Below are 12,344 nucleotides of genomic sequence, written 5' to 3' on the forward strand. Positions count from 1 at the left end.
TCAATTTCTAAGTCAATGCCATCCCTAGTTCCTCAGCAATCAGAATTTCTGGGCCGGTCGCCGATACCGCAGAAGATTGAGGACTTTCACACTGCCATACTGCACCTTTTTGTGTTTTTCACACATTACTCACTCCCTCTGGTGTGCATGCTGGTCCCAAGGAGACGAGAGGGCCCCCATCTGGGCTTCCGCTGGCGGGCCCATCCTCTGCACCTGTTGGGCTCTCTGGATCCACTCAGGGCCTTCATCCAGTAGAAGACCAGCGCCGTCTCAATGCCTTTCTGAAAGGACGAGTTCAAGATGCTCACCCTTGCCCAAGTCTTGTCTGCCATCGACACTGGAGACGATGGTGGCACTGGACCTGCAGCATGCTTATTTTCACTTCCCCGTCTTACAGGCCCACAGGTGTTAACTGCAGTTCACTGTAGGCCATGAGCATTTTCAGTTCACTGTGCTCCCGTTTGGCCTTGTCAGCATCCCTTGAGCACTTACGAAAGCGATGGCACTGGTTGCCACACACCTTTAGAAATCTGGGGTCCCAGTCTTCTCGTTCCAGGCAAATACTGTCAACCTGCCGAACTGACACCTGACTCCTTTGTAGATGCTCTTTTTCAGTGGAGCCATTCTGGACACTGTGCACCTTCACACCTATTCCCCAGAGGGGAGAACCCAGGACATTCGGGCTATGATGCCTATATTTTAACTGCTGTCTTGGATCTTAGTGAGGATGACTCTGCGGCTGCCGAACTGATGGCCTCCTGTATCCTACTGGTCAAGTACTCAAGGTGGCATTTGTGGACTGTTCAGTGGGATCTGAAGTCCCAGTGGGCCCAGCACAGGGGGACCTTTCCGATCTGGTCCAGATTTAGGAGGATAGTGTAAAAGATCTGCAGTGTCAACTCCGGGACCAGGTTTGGGTGAGCGGGAGACCCTCTCCTTACCGCGTACAGAGCTCACAGTGGTGGCCGACGCATTGCTTCTGGGTTAGGGTGGACATCTGTGAAAGGTGAAGATCTGAGGCATCTGGTCTCCAGCAGATGCCTGACTGCATATCAACCTCTCGGAGCTGAGAGCCATCTGCATGGCATTGAAAGCCTTCCTGCGGTCCATCAAAGGGAAGCTTATGTAGCTGCTTAGGAACAACACCACCTCCCTGTGTTACAACAACAAGTAGGACGAGGTGGGATAGTGGACCATGCATCAGGATGATTTGCATCACTGGATGTGGCCAGACCGTCAAGGGATTTTTCTGGTGACACATGAACTGGTGGGTTCCCTGAACGCCAGAGCGGACGAGCGAATCTGTTGATGCCTTGTGGGTTACGAATGGCAGTTGCATCTGGAGGCGATGCAGGGTATTTTCCGCGAGTGGAAGAACCCTGGCTCGACCTTTTCACAAACGTCGAACGCGCAATGTCAATACTCTATCTCATTGGATTTTCCAAGGTATCTCTCACTCTGAGACACGTTTGGCATCAAGTGGACCTCAGGACTCCTTTATACCTTTCTGCCGATACCGCTCCTGCCCCGAGTTCTGAATAAGATCAGGATTGACTGGGCCAAAGTCATCCTAGTGACTCTGAATTGGGCACAGAGTGTATGGTACCCCAAATGCCTGAGCATTTAACCTCCGATCAAGCTGCCCTTTTAGGAGGATCGCCTGTCACAGCAGCAGAGCAAGGTCCTGCACCCAGGCCTTTGCAACCTCAGCCTCCGTGCTTGGAGATTAAGCGCCAACAGGTTAGTGCTTTTGACCTTCCCCCTGAAGTGATATATATCATCATGGCAGTCAGGCCTATCTCAACCAAATGTGTATACACCTCCTGTTGTGATAAGTATGTGACCCACTCAATGCCAAGCTGTCCAAAGTTTTGTTGTTTGTGTTGTACTTATCCCAGCAAGGCCTTGCTTTGGGTACTGGTAACGGGTACTTGTCGGCTCTTTCGTCTTTTTTACAGTTGCCAGACCACCCCTCATTATTTTAATCTGCTGTAATGCGGTTCCACAAAGGCTTACAACATATGTTTCCGACTTCTCCTTTTGTTATGCCCCAATTGGGTTTAATTTTTGTTGTCACATTCCTCTTGTGTACAACGTATGATTCCCTCTACATTTGTTCTCTCAGACTCCTTACCCTCATGACAGTCTTTCTTATCGCTATAACATAAGCGCGACGGGTCAGCAAGCTGCAGGCCCTTTCTGTTAGCCTGCCATATACCATGTTCTCCCTAGAAAAGCTGGTCCTTCAGACTTGAGCTTCCTTCCTGCTGAAAGTGGTCAGAACATCACTCTTCAGGCATTCTGAGAGGATCTCACCCGACTAAGGATGAGGAAAGGCTTCAACGTTGGATCCGAAAAGATCCCTCAGATTCTATATTGATCATAACAAAGACCACTGGGTGGAGGATCAGCGCTTTATCAGATTCACTGGTATGAAGAAAAAGCTGTGCAGAAAAAGACTATCTTGTGCTGGATCTTACTTTGCATTAAGATCTCCTGCGCACTGGCCAGAAAGCAGTCCCCGAGGATTTGTGGGCTTATTGTACCAGAGTCAAGGCTGCTAACATTGTGTTGGCTTGGAGGGGAGGGGGGCCCGTTCTAGACATTTCTCCAATCCTCCCTGTTCTGAGATTGGGCTTTATCCATTAATAGGATCCCAAGACTAGGAATCTGCACACTCTCTACCAATTTGCCTTTGGGACTCTGCGTCTGTGGGTATGGAGAGTCGCAAAAGCAAGTGACGTCATTGCGGGGGAGTGTGCCTATATAGGCCCCGCACATCATTTGTGGAGTGGAATGGTTTCATTGCGAAGCCGCAAGGTGTCACTTTTTGGTACAGTCTGATGCCTGGGGAATATTCAAAAGGTGAGGTATCTGCGGCTAGATAGAGTCTCTACCAGAAAGAGTGTTACCAAAGGTAGATAACTTGTTCATTTCAACCAAATAGAATATGGTTTGTACTTACAGTATTGAAGCCACTAATCTCCTGTTGCAACTGAAGATACATTTGGATACCTATCTACCTATAAAAGGCAGATGGTAAGCTCTTTCGGAGCAGACGCTATAACAAATTAATGAGAAAGAATTCAAGTGAAATGTAAAATACAATCTAACCCAGAGATCCTGCTCATGAGCTGGCACACAGCACTAGTCATGCCCTCCACATGCTGGCTCCCCTCAAATCCTCCAGCAAGCGGTTTACCAAAACACCAACCCTGGTGTAAGTAACTTTATGGGGAGGATAATTCATGCTGTAATGAACAAAAAAGAGGCCATTATTATATCACATCTACCAACGTATCCACAAGGCACCAAATAAATCTAAAGACATCTTCAACATGTATTAGGAAATGATTAACCCATAAACCTTAAAGATCCTTCCCTGTGCTTCACAGGAACAATGCAAGGACCTACACTTAACTTGGGCATTGATTCCACAAGCAATTGGTATGCTCTTTGCATTGCATTTCTGCCGCGCACATTTCTTTTTAGGTCTCGCCTACGCAACGCGCATGCGCTGCATAGGAGGAGACCTCTTGAAATCGATTCGCTTTTTCGCCCAAAAACTTGCACGCTTTGCATTGCTTTCAATGGCAACGCGTGCACGGTTGGCGATTCCCTTGCGGGAGCGAGCTTTGGCGACATCTGTGTGTAATTAACTTTCAAACAGATGGTTCCCCTGCTCGCTCCCGCAAGGGAAACGCTGTTTGTGCTCTCGGCCACACTCCCCCCACCCCTCCCACTTGCTTACCGAGCGTCACAGCCCAGGCGCGCAGGGCCCATATGTTCTTTCGAAGCCGCGGCGCTTGTGTTTCAGCGCTTGTTTAATTCTGGAATTTTACTTTAGTGATAATGCAGGACTGGCTACTTAGATATTGAGTAGTTATGCTTTTCACCGGCTGCCTGCCTCCTTTAAAAAGTTGTGCTTTCATGGAGAGGCTCCAACTTTTTGCTACACTTTCGTCTCCTGTGCTCCCTGAGTGCTTACTGTATCTGCTCACCTTAAACTTCACTCTTTCGGCCCATTGAGGTGTTCGGCTGTTCTCCTCGGGGGTAATCAGATTGAAAGCGATCAATATTTACTCAGTCTGAAAGGGCGGTTGAAAAGGCCGCTAACAACAAACTGTTCGTCAGCGAAGCCCCCGTCTAACCTCAGGTTCACGCAGAGTTCACGCCAAGTGACGCTGGTGACCCCCGCGGCACGTGCCCAGTCCCGGGCTGAGAGCTGCCGTCCCAGGCGCGCACTTTTCTCACACTCTGCAGCATGCTTCTGTAAACACGCGGCCCGGGGATTTCTGCAGAAGGGAAAATATGTGCTCACTGTACTCTTTCTGTTGTGTGACCTCTCCTCTGCCTTTCACTTTTAGCAGAATTCCCAAAACATATGTTTTTTTCGTTCTAATAATTATGCGCTCTTTGCTGTTGATGAAAATAAATTGGGGATGGCACTATATAAGCAGAAGGTAACTGACTTTGATAAAAGATTTACAACTTTCCTGTTCAGGTGATCCGTCTATCTGCTTTCGCACTATGCAAGTTGTTCTCTAGTAGCGCCAAGAAGCATCAAATGGCGGTAAAGAGCTCTACAACACTTGCTAACACGAACATTAATTAACAAGGCGCTAGAAGTCTGCTTTGGCTGCATATAGTATGTGTAATTCAAGGTTTGCCTCAGTTTTTTTTTTTTTGCACACTTATATAGCGCAAACTCAACCCGAAAGTATCTGTTCCCTGCATTCTCTTCATTCATTTATGATTCCTACATAATGGAAAGATAAGAGGTGGGGGTGCCATGTGCGTGTTGAGCACTTCGACTAGATCTCGCCAGCGCAACCCTCTGTATAAAGCAGAGCTGAATTTGTCTAGCACTTAGAGGCTTCGTGCTGACCCGCTCGTAGGTCTGGTATGCTTTGTGGTTATAAGTCTGTCTGTCCTGGCACTCCTTGTAACCACGTGATCAGGTTTCCCCGTGTGCATATGTGTGTGTGGAAAAAACTCATTTCGAGACCAACTTGCCCCTGACCAGCTAAAAGAAAGCGATAACTCAGTGGGTTAATGCGCTGCCACATTAAACCGTATGGCCATGGAATTCATTGATTCATAAACCGCAAGCGTGCTGGCCGACTCAAGGCGCTTTCGGCAGACGAGGGGGCAGTCATGGGTTGTAAAAAAGGCATGTCTCAGGCACTCTTTGCTGTTGGAAATGAGAGGATGTGACATAACGGTCAGAGCTGGTACTTTGGACCTGGGGAACTAGGTTCCAGTCTCGGCGTTGGCTCAACATCCTGTGATCCTTGGCAAATCACTCACTTGCCCCATTCCTGTATATATGTGGCTTTGTGTATAGTAACTGGTGCTCATGTAAAGCGCTGCAATACCTTCGGGTCGAGTTTGCGCTACATGAAAAATGCAACAATAAATTCTAGTCGAAACTGAACTGGCTAAACACTAATAAAGTCCCAAAGGCGAGACCTATTGGCTATGCCAATGCTTGTTTATTTTAAAGCGAGCAGTGTTTTTCAAGTTCTCTGCTTTGATCCTAATTAAAGTAGGTATTGTGGTTCAATTAAAACTGTGATGACAAATTTTAAACTACGCTTTTAAAGTTTATATTGAGTTGCTGAGCTATAAGTTTTACCTAGACTTTGCTTTGGATTTTCGTGCTAAAGGCGCTTCTGTAATCTGTCTTCTCTTTCCATTTTTGGCAGCTATCTTGGTTTTCCACAGTGGACGATATTACTATCGCGGTCTAGTCCTACATGTACCAACAAATATGTTACTATTTAAATCAGGCAGACACACTGACTTGACGCAAAATTTTGGCATTGAGACCTCAAGCAGCTAGAATGCTGTATGCATGCTCACTTTGCTGCACTGTGTATTCTTTTTTGTTTTTACCATGAGCACTGTTTTTAAATCTCCTTGTTGCCCTCTTTGAACAAAATTGAACAATTTTTTGTGGTTAATTTAAAACTGTGATGACAGGTTTTAAACTGCAGTGTTAAAATTTACATCGCATTGGCATTCTTTTTGTTTTTTACCTAGACCTTGCTTTAGTTTTCTCTGCCCTAGTCCCTAACTTAAGTCTGCCTTCTGTCTTCTCTTTCATTTCTCTGTCCATCTTCGGTTTCCCCAGTGGTCGATTTTACTGTTGGCAATCTAGTCCTACATTTTCATACATGTTTAAATCAGGCCAATACGAGATCACACCAGCGGCGTGCCAGAAGTAAACCCGTCAGCATCTGGCCATGTCCAGTGGCCCCCACACTGCCCAAATGGGTCCTCACAATGTTTCTAGTGTCTCTGCAAAAGTTCACCTTATTATACTTGCTTCAGGTCCTACTTGGAATTTTACATAATGCATTCCTGCTTGGTAGCAGAATTACAACTTAAAAAAAGGAAAATCTATGTTCTCATCACCCAAATGTCTCGATCTTTGATAAAGCCCAATTAAAACAAACACCCATGCTAAGTTAAAAATCGTATGGGTTATGTGAGATCTGCAATAGGTCACAGTCACCACATCACAAACCTCTTTGAACAAATGGAGGCTAATATATTGTGCATGACCTAAACATGGCCCTCTGAGCAAAACAATCCCCTGTTGGAAAAATTGTTTCCCCTTAACTGTAGTATTGCTACACGAGAGTGTTTTAATAAATCATAAGGAGGAATTGGTATTATTACTCACTCTGACACTGCTATTAATACTGAATCATTACACTATCTATCCTTTTCCTACAAAATATCTAATATTTCTCTTTACTTTAAAAAAAAATGTATTATCCTCCTCATTGTCCATCTTGTTGACTGAGTTAGCTAAACTAACAGGCCAACATGCACATGCTAACTCAACTTGACTTTTTTGAGTGGCTTAAAACTTCGGTTTTATTTTCCTCAAGGGGCCACTCTTCTTACCATCATATAGAATTCTTATCTCACTCACATTACAGGTCATCTGCTTGACCCGGTCTTCTCAAAACTCAACTCAACTGAAGTGGATAAACCTGCTACTCTTTCTTGTACTGACAGTAATGCTTTCACCTTTGGCACCCCTGAACCCTCCAGACCAAATAGGACTATGCAACATCAAGTCACCCCCAAACTAGCTTCTGCATTTAGTGCCAGATTTTAAGGGCTATTGAATTGTGATTCTGAGATTGTACTAACTATTTTAATGTCCAACTAATACTCTGGACAATAGTATTCCCAGGGTATTATCTATGTTCCAAATTCCACATGAACACCACTTCTGTTTTTCCACTGCGTTAAGCAAGCCTAAACTTCTAGCGTGCCAGCTGGAGCACAAATGGCACCAGTTGTATGATCATGCATTAAGAATTAAATATGTTGAAGATCAACGCTGCCACAGAGAATAGTTTTCAAACCAAATTGCTAATGCTTCTAGTATATCAAAGGAACTTTTCAACAATATTAATTCACTTCAGTCTTTTCAGTCTGTGAGATCTTGCATCATCCACTCTGATAAACTCTCCAAGGATCTTTCAATATTGCACAAGATCAAAATCTTAAAAATAGTAGCAGAAATATTATCTGAATTGTAAGAAATTCGATTATTTTTTAGGGTGAATGAATATCCGCTTCAAGAAATAATCACAACCTCTGTCATAGTGAACTCTTAAAGTCACTGAATTTACCGAGTTCAACCCACTGGTAGCAGTGGCACAGAGCAAACAAGCTTAACTTTAGCAATGTGTAAAGTATTAATTAGTACCAAAACATTAATAAAGGCAGAATGCACATAATAAAAATCTAAAAAGTAGAGGAACGTTTCATGAACAGAATGACACCAAAATGACAAATATCCACTTAGGGGAATTGAAGATTTGAAGTTTTAAATAGAAATAGCGCCTAAATATGAAAGGACTCAATGATAGTCAATGGTCGTGGCAGATGGGGACCTAGGAACAATATCTTCCGACTTAGGGCCCGATTCCGATCTCGTTCGGAAAGCATTCCTACTAAATTGGTTCGGGAATGCTGTCTGGACGACTCGGACCGGGGGAGTCTGACGGAGCGATTTGGATGTACCCGGATGCTTCCGGATACGATTCGGTCAGACTCCCATTGACTTCAATGGGAGTCTGTGATCCGAACGAGAACACATGCTCCCATTGAAGAAAGTGGTGGCTGGGGAAAAGCATGTACCCTGTGGCAGGCAACCCATGGTGCCTGCCACACTGTGCTTGGTGGGGGAGAGGGAACCCATGGGTGCCCCCACAGGTCCGATCTGGAGGGCACTGGGTGAAGTGAGGCCTGCTATGGGCCCCCAAAGACCGATTCTGGCAGCAGATTTGTTCCGGTGTAACCGATTCGGAACGGCTGTACGAACCGGTCATCGTACTTGCTCGCTCAGAAAACCGAGTCCATAGAGCTGTATGATTTGGCTCCGAAAGACACAACCTGCCCGAATGCCTTTTTGAACCGATTCGGACAGCCCTAACGGTTTCCAGGCATCGGAATCAGTCGTTGGGAAGTGTGTCCGATTTGGTCGGAAACTAGGGTTCCGGATCGGATTCGGCAAACCCGAACCCGATTCACAGCCCTTCCCAACAACATCAGAATCGACCCCTTAGCCTTTTTTTTTTTTGGGAGTAAACAGTCCTTTATTTCAGTGGCAAATTAAAAAAATAAAGACAAAATTGTTCATATTTCAGTTTAGTATCAAAAATACCTAATTAGATTTCGATTCAAATCACATTGTTTCAGTTCTTGCCACAAAAATACCTCCAGGCAAGAAGAACCTAGCTGATGGGCATGCAACCCCAATTGTTTATCAACACTTTCACCTCGCACACAAAAAGGGGATTTTTTTTTTTTGTAATGGCCCAACCCATAAACCTTGGCAGCGATGTGCATTTCTGAAAAGGATCAGCCATAGGGTGTTTTCAGACTGATCCTTAAACAAAAAAAGAGAAAAAAATGAATGTAAAACACTGCTCCAAATGCAAAATCCTAGTAAGGGACAATTGGAAAATCATGAAACACCGGCCATTTGGCATGGATGCAAATGTGGCTTGTGAATGGCAATAGAGGGCCAAAAGTGAGGGATGGGTAGTAAAGCAGCACTTGCCACTTAATATGCCAACATGCTGCAATGCAAAGAAAGCAACAACAAAAAAAAAACGACCAGTGTCCTACGATAAGACTGGCATTTATGTAATCAGTAACAACAATCTCTACCAACAAAAGTGCGAAATTAGAGCAGAGGGGAGAATTTGTGCTTCTTGGACTTAGCTAGCTACATCATGGTCGCTGAGAGGTACTGCATGATTCACTTTGTTTTCATAGGAGAATTTCCCCCTGTACTTGCAAACGAGTTAGCCATACAAGATGCATACAATGGAAATACGTGCGCAATAAAAAGTGAAGCATTTTGGCAGGTTTTGGTAGCCTAGTAGGTGTTATTGTCATTTAACCACCCCCGCCCCCTAACTAAATTAACAAATAAAGGTTTATATATTTTAATTATTGGCAAATACACCCATGAAAGATATGTCACCCGGATATTGCTGTAATAGTGCAAAGAGGGGGCAATGATTTCTAGTGACCCAGGTTTCCCAAAGGGCCGAACAACTGCAGCGGGAGACCGAGGAGAAGCGACGGGCCCTCGAACAGGCTGAGGCAGAGGTGGCTTCCTTGAACCGTCGCATCCAGTTGGTGGAGGAGGAATTGGACCGAGCTCAGGAACGCCTAGCGACTGCTCTTCAGAAGCTCGAGGAAGCAGAGAAAGTTGCTGAGGAGAGTGAAAGAGGGATGAAAGTCATTGAGAATCGCACTCTGAAGGATGAAGAGAAGATGGAACTGCAGGAGATCCAATTAAAGGAAGCTAAGTACATTGCTGAAGAGGCAGACCGGAAGTACAAGGAAGTTGCTCGTAAATTGGTCATAATTGAAGGGGATCTTGAACGCACAGAGGAGCGAGCTGAGATCTCAGAGTCCTGTGCCCGTCAGCTGGAGGAGCAGATCAGGCTGTTGGACCAGAACTTGAAGTGCCTCAATGCTTCAGATGAAAAGTACTCCCAGAAGGAGGATAAATATGAGTAAGAAATCAAGATCCTGACAGATAAGCTGAAGGAGACCGAGACCCGAGCGGAATTTGCGGAAAGATCAGTGGCAAAACTAGAGAAGAGCATTGATGACTTAGAAGATAAGCTGAGAGCCACCAAAGAGGAGATCAGCAAGATGCAGCGGATGCTGAATGACACCTTGCACGAGCTGCACAGCTTACAAAGGCACAGCCCGCCCATCGCCACGCCCTAGGGAGCCACCCAGCCCAACTCTCCTTCCACCCAATGGTTACAAAGTTGCCTTTTTACGTTGCCAAAACTCTCTGCCTGTCAATTCTTACTTTTTCCTGCCACAAGGTTGGAGGATGCAGAGTTTGGCATGGGAAATCTTCGGGGTCATTTCTAAGGAAAGAAGAAGAACAGACATGAATGAAACACAATGTTTTAAAAGCATGTATGTCGTTGACATTCTGTCATTATTTGTGAAAAAATAATGTAAACCTTGCAGGCGCCGGAGGCCGACCTAGGAGCTGCGTGTTTGACACAAACCCTGTTCACACTGACCCCTTAGTCTTTTATGTCCCAACTAACCACAGGAGTACACTTCTAAGGTCCCTAGGACCTCCGGGGAGACACTTAGAGATTCGCAGGTTGTTGAGCAGAAACCAATAGCAGGGTCCAGTCCAGGTCCAGTTGCCACTGATGAGCTGGGTGCTTCCAGGACTCTTGCAGTTTGTTGTCACCCTGTAGCCATACAGGAGGCCTACCAGCTGACACGTGGAGTCCACTTCTTTATCCTGGCTAAAAGAGTAAGCAGCTCCAGTACTTCAGGGCTCCTCTCAGGTCATAGACAGCAGGCTCAGCCCTCTTCTGCTCTTAAGCAGGTCAAACAGTTGTTCTGAAGAGGATGCCTGGGTATGCCACAACATCAACTAATGGGTCGGGTGACTGCTGGCGCCTCCATAACCAATGGGGTAAAACTTCCCAGGTGTGGCCTTATCCACTTTTGCAGCAGTGTCTGTTTGCCTTACTGCAACTTTGCCCCAAATATCATGTGTCAAGGCATTTTCAAAATGACTAAAGTCTTTGACCACACTAAGCTTGGGTGCCTCGAGTTTTTGTTTTTGGAGGGGTGTACTATGGTAATCCTAGGGTCTTCCCAAATCTAACTCTAAAATCAAGTTTGAAGCAGCGACACCAAAGGGCTCGATACAGAAACTCATGCAGCACGATGTGAGAAAGAGCTACAACCTCCCTATAACTTGGTAGACGTCAATGACCTCACGGATTACTACAATAATACAATGACGAGTAGAATAGAGAGCATAGCTCCATTAAAACTCAAAAGGGTCCCAGACAAACATAAGCACCTTTGGTTTAACGGATCCCTCAACAAAGAAAGACAGTCACTCAGTCTCACAGAGTGGAAATGGCGACAACACCCTTCCTCACCCCATTTAATACAGCTAAGACAGGCCAGAAAGGTCTACCATAAAAGCATTCTAAACTCAAAAAATACATTTTTAGGAAAGAACTAGATAATGCAAAAAACAAACCAAGGAAACTCTTTGAACTACTGAAGGATCAATCTAATAAAAGGCCAAATCTGCACCAACAGCTACAAAATCGAAAATAAGCAGTGAAGAATTCTCCACCTTCTTTACAGCCAAAGCTATTGCGATGGAGGAGGAGCTCAAAAGGGCAGCGGATTGCCCCGCAAGCAAAAGTAACACCCCAGCCAAGCCTCGACATCAACTAGCCCTGGAATTACCTAAAAATAATGCTGTATGGTCAGAATTCAAGACTGTCATTGACGCAGATATTATAAAGATTATCTCGACCATAAAACCAAACAATCACTTCAACGATCCACTACCTACAGATTGTTGGTCTACAATAAACCACCTGCTCATCCCCTCATGGACAAAGATCATTAGCGCTTTGCTATCGCAAGGATCAATACCGGTTTGCCTAAAAATAGGGCAAGTAACCCCAATCTTAAAATAACCAACAGAACCCTGTGGACCTGAACAACTTCAGACCGGTAACAAACATTCCCATGCAAGCCAAAGTCCTGGAAAAATTAGTACAACAACAACTGAGCCAACACATCTCTGAATTCAATTTGCTGAATAACTTCCAATCAGGATTTAGACCAAACCACAGCACTGAAACAGCAATTCTACACATCGTCGACGATGCTCTACTTGCCCTAGACTGCAACGAAACCTGTCTCCTAAACCTGCTTGACCTCTCGGCGGCATTCGACATGGTAAACCATACCAAAATACTAGACCGCCTGGAAAAAAGGTT

General features: G+C 45.1%; 1 protein-coding gene across 4 annotated transcripts in view; it reads left to right on the forward strand.

Moving 5' to 3' along the window:
• CEP112 (centrosomal protein 112) overlaps positions 1-12,344 on the forward strand; it is a 2,536,355-nt gene that overhangs the window by 2,032,686 nt on the left and 491,325 nt on the right. The window lies entirely within an intron of this gene.

Source organism: Triturus cristatus, chromosome 7 (assembly GCF_964204655.1).
Source record: "Triturus cristatus chromosome 7, aTriCri1.1, whole genome shotgun sequence".
Classification (NCBI taxonomy): domain Eukaryota; kingdom Metazoa; phylum Chordata; class Amphibia; order Caudata; family Salamandridae; genus Triturus; species Triturus cristatus.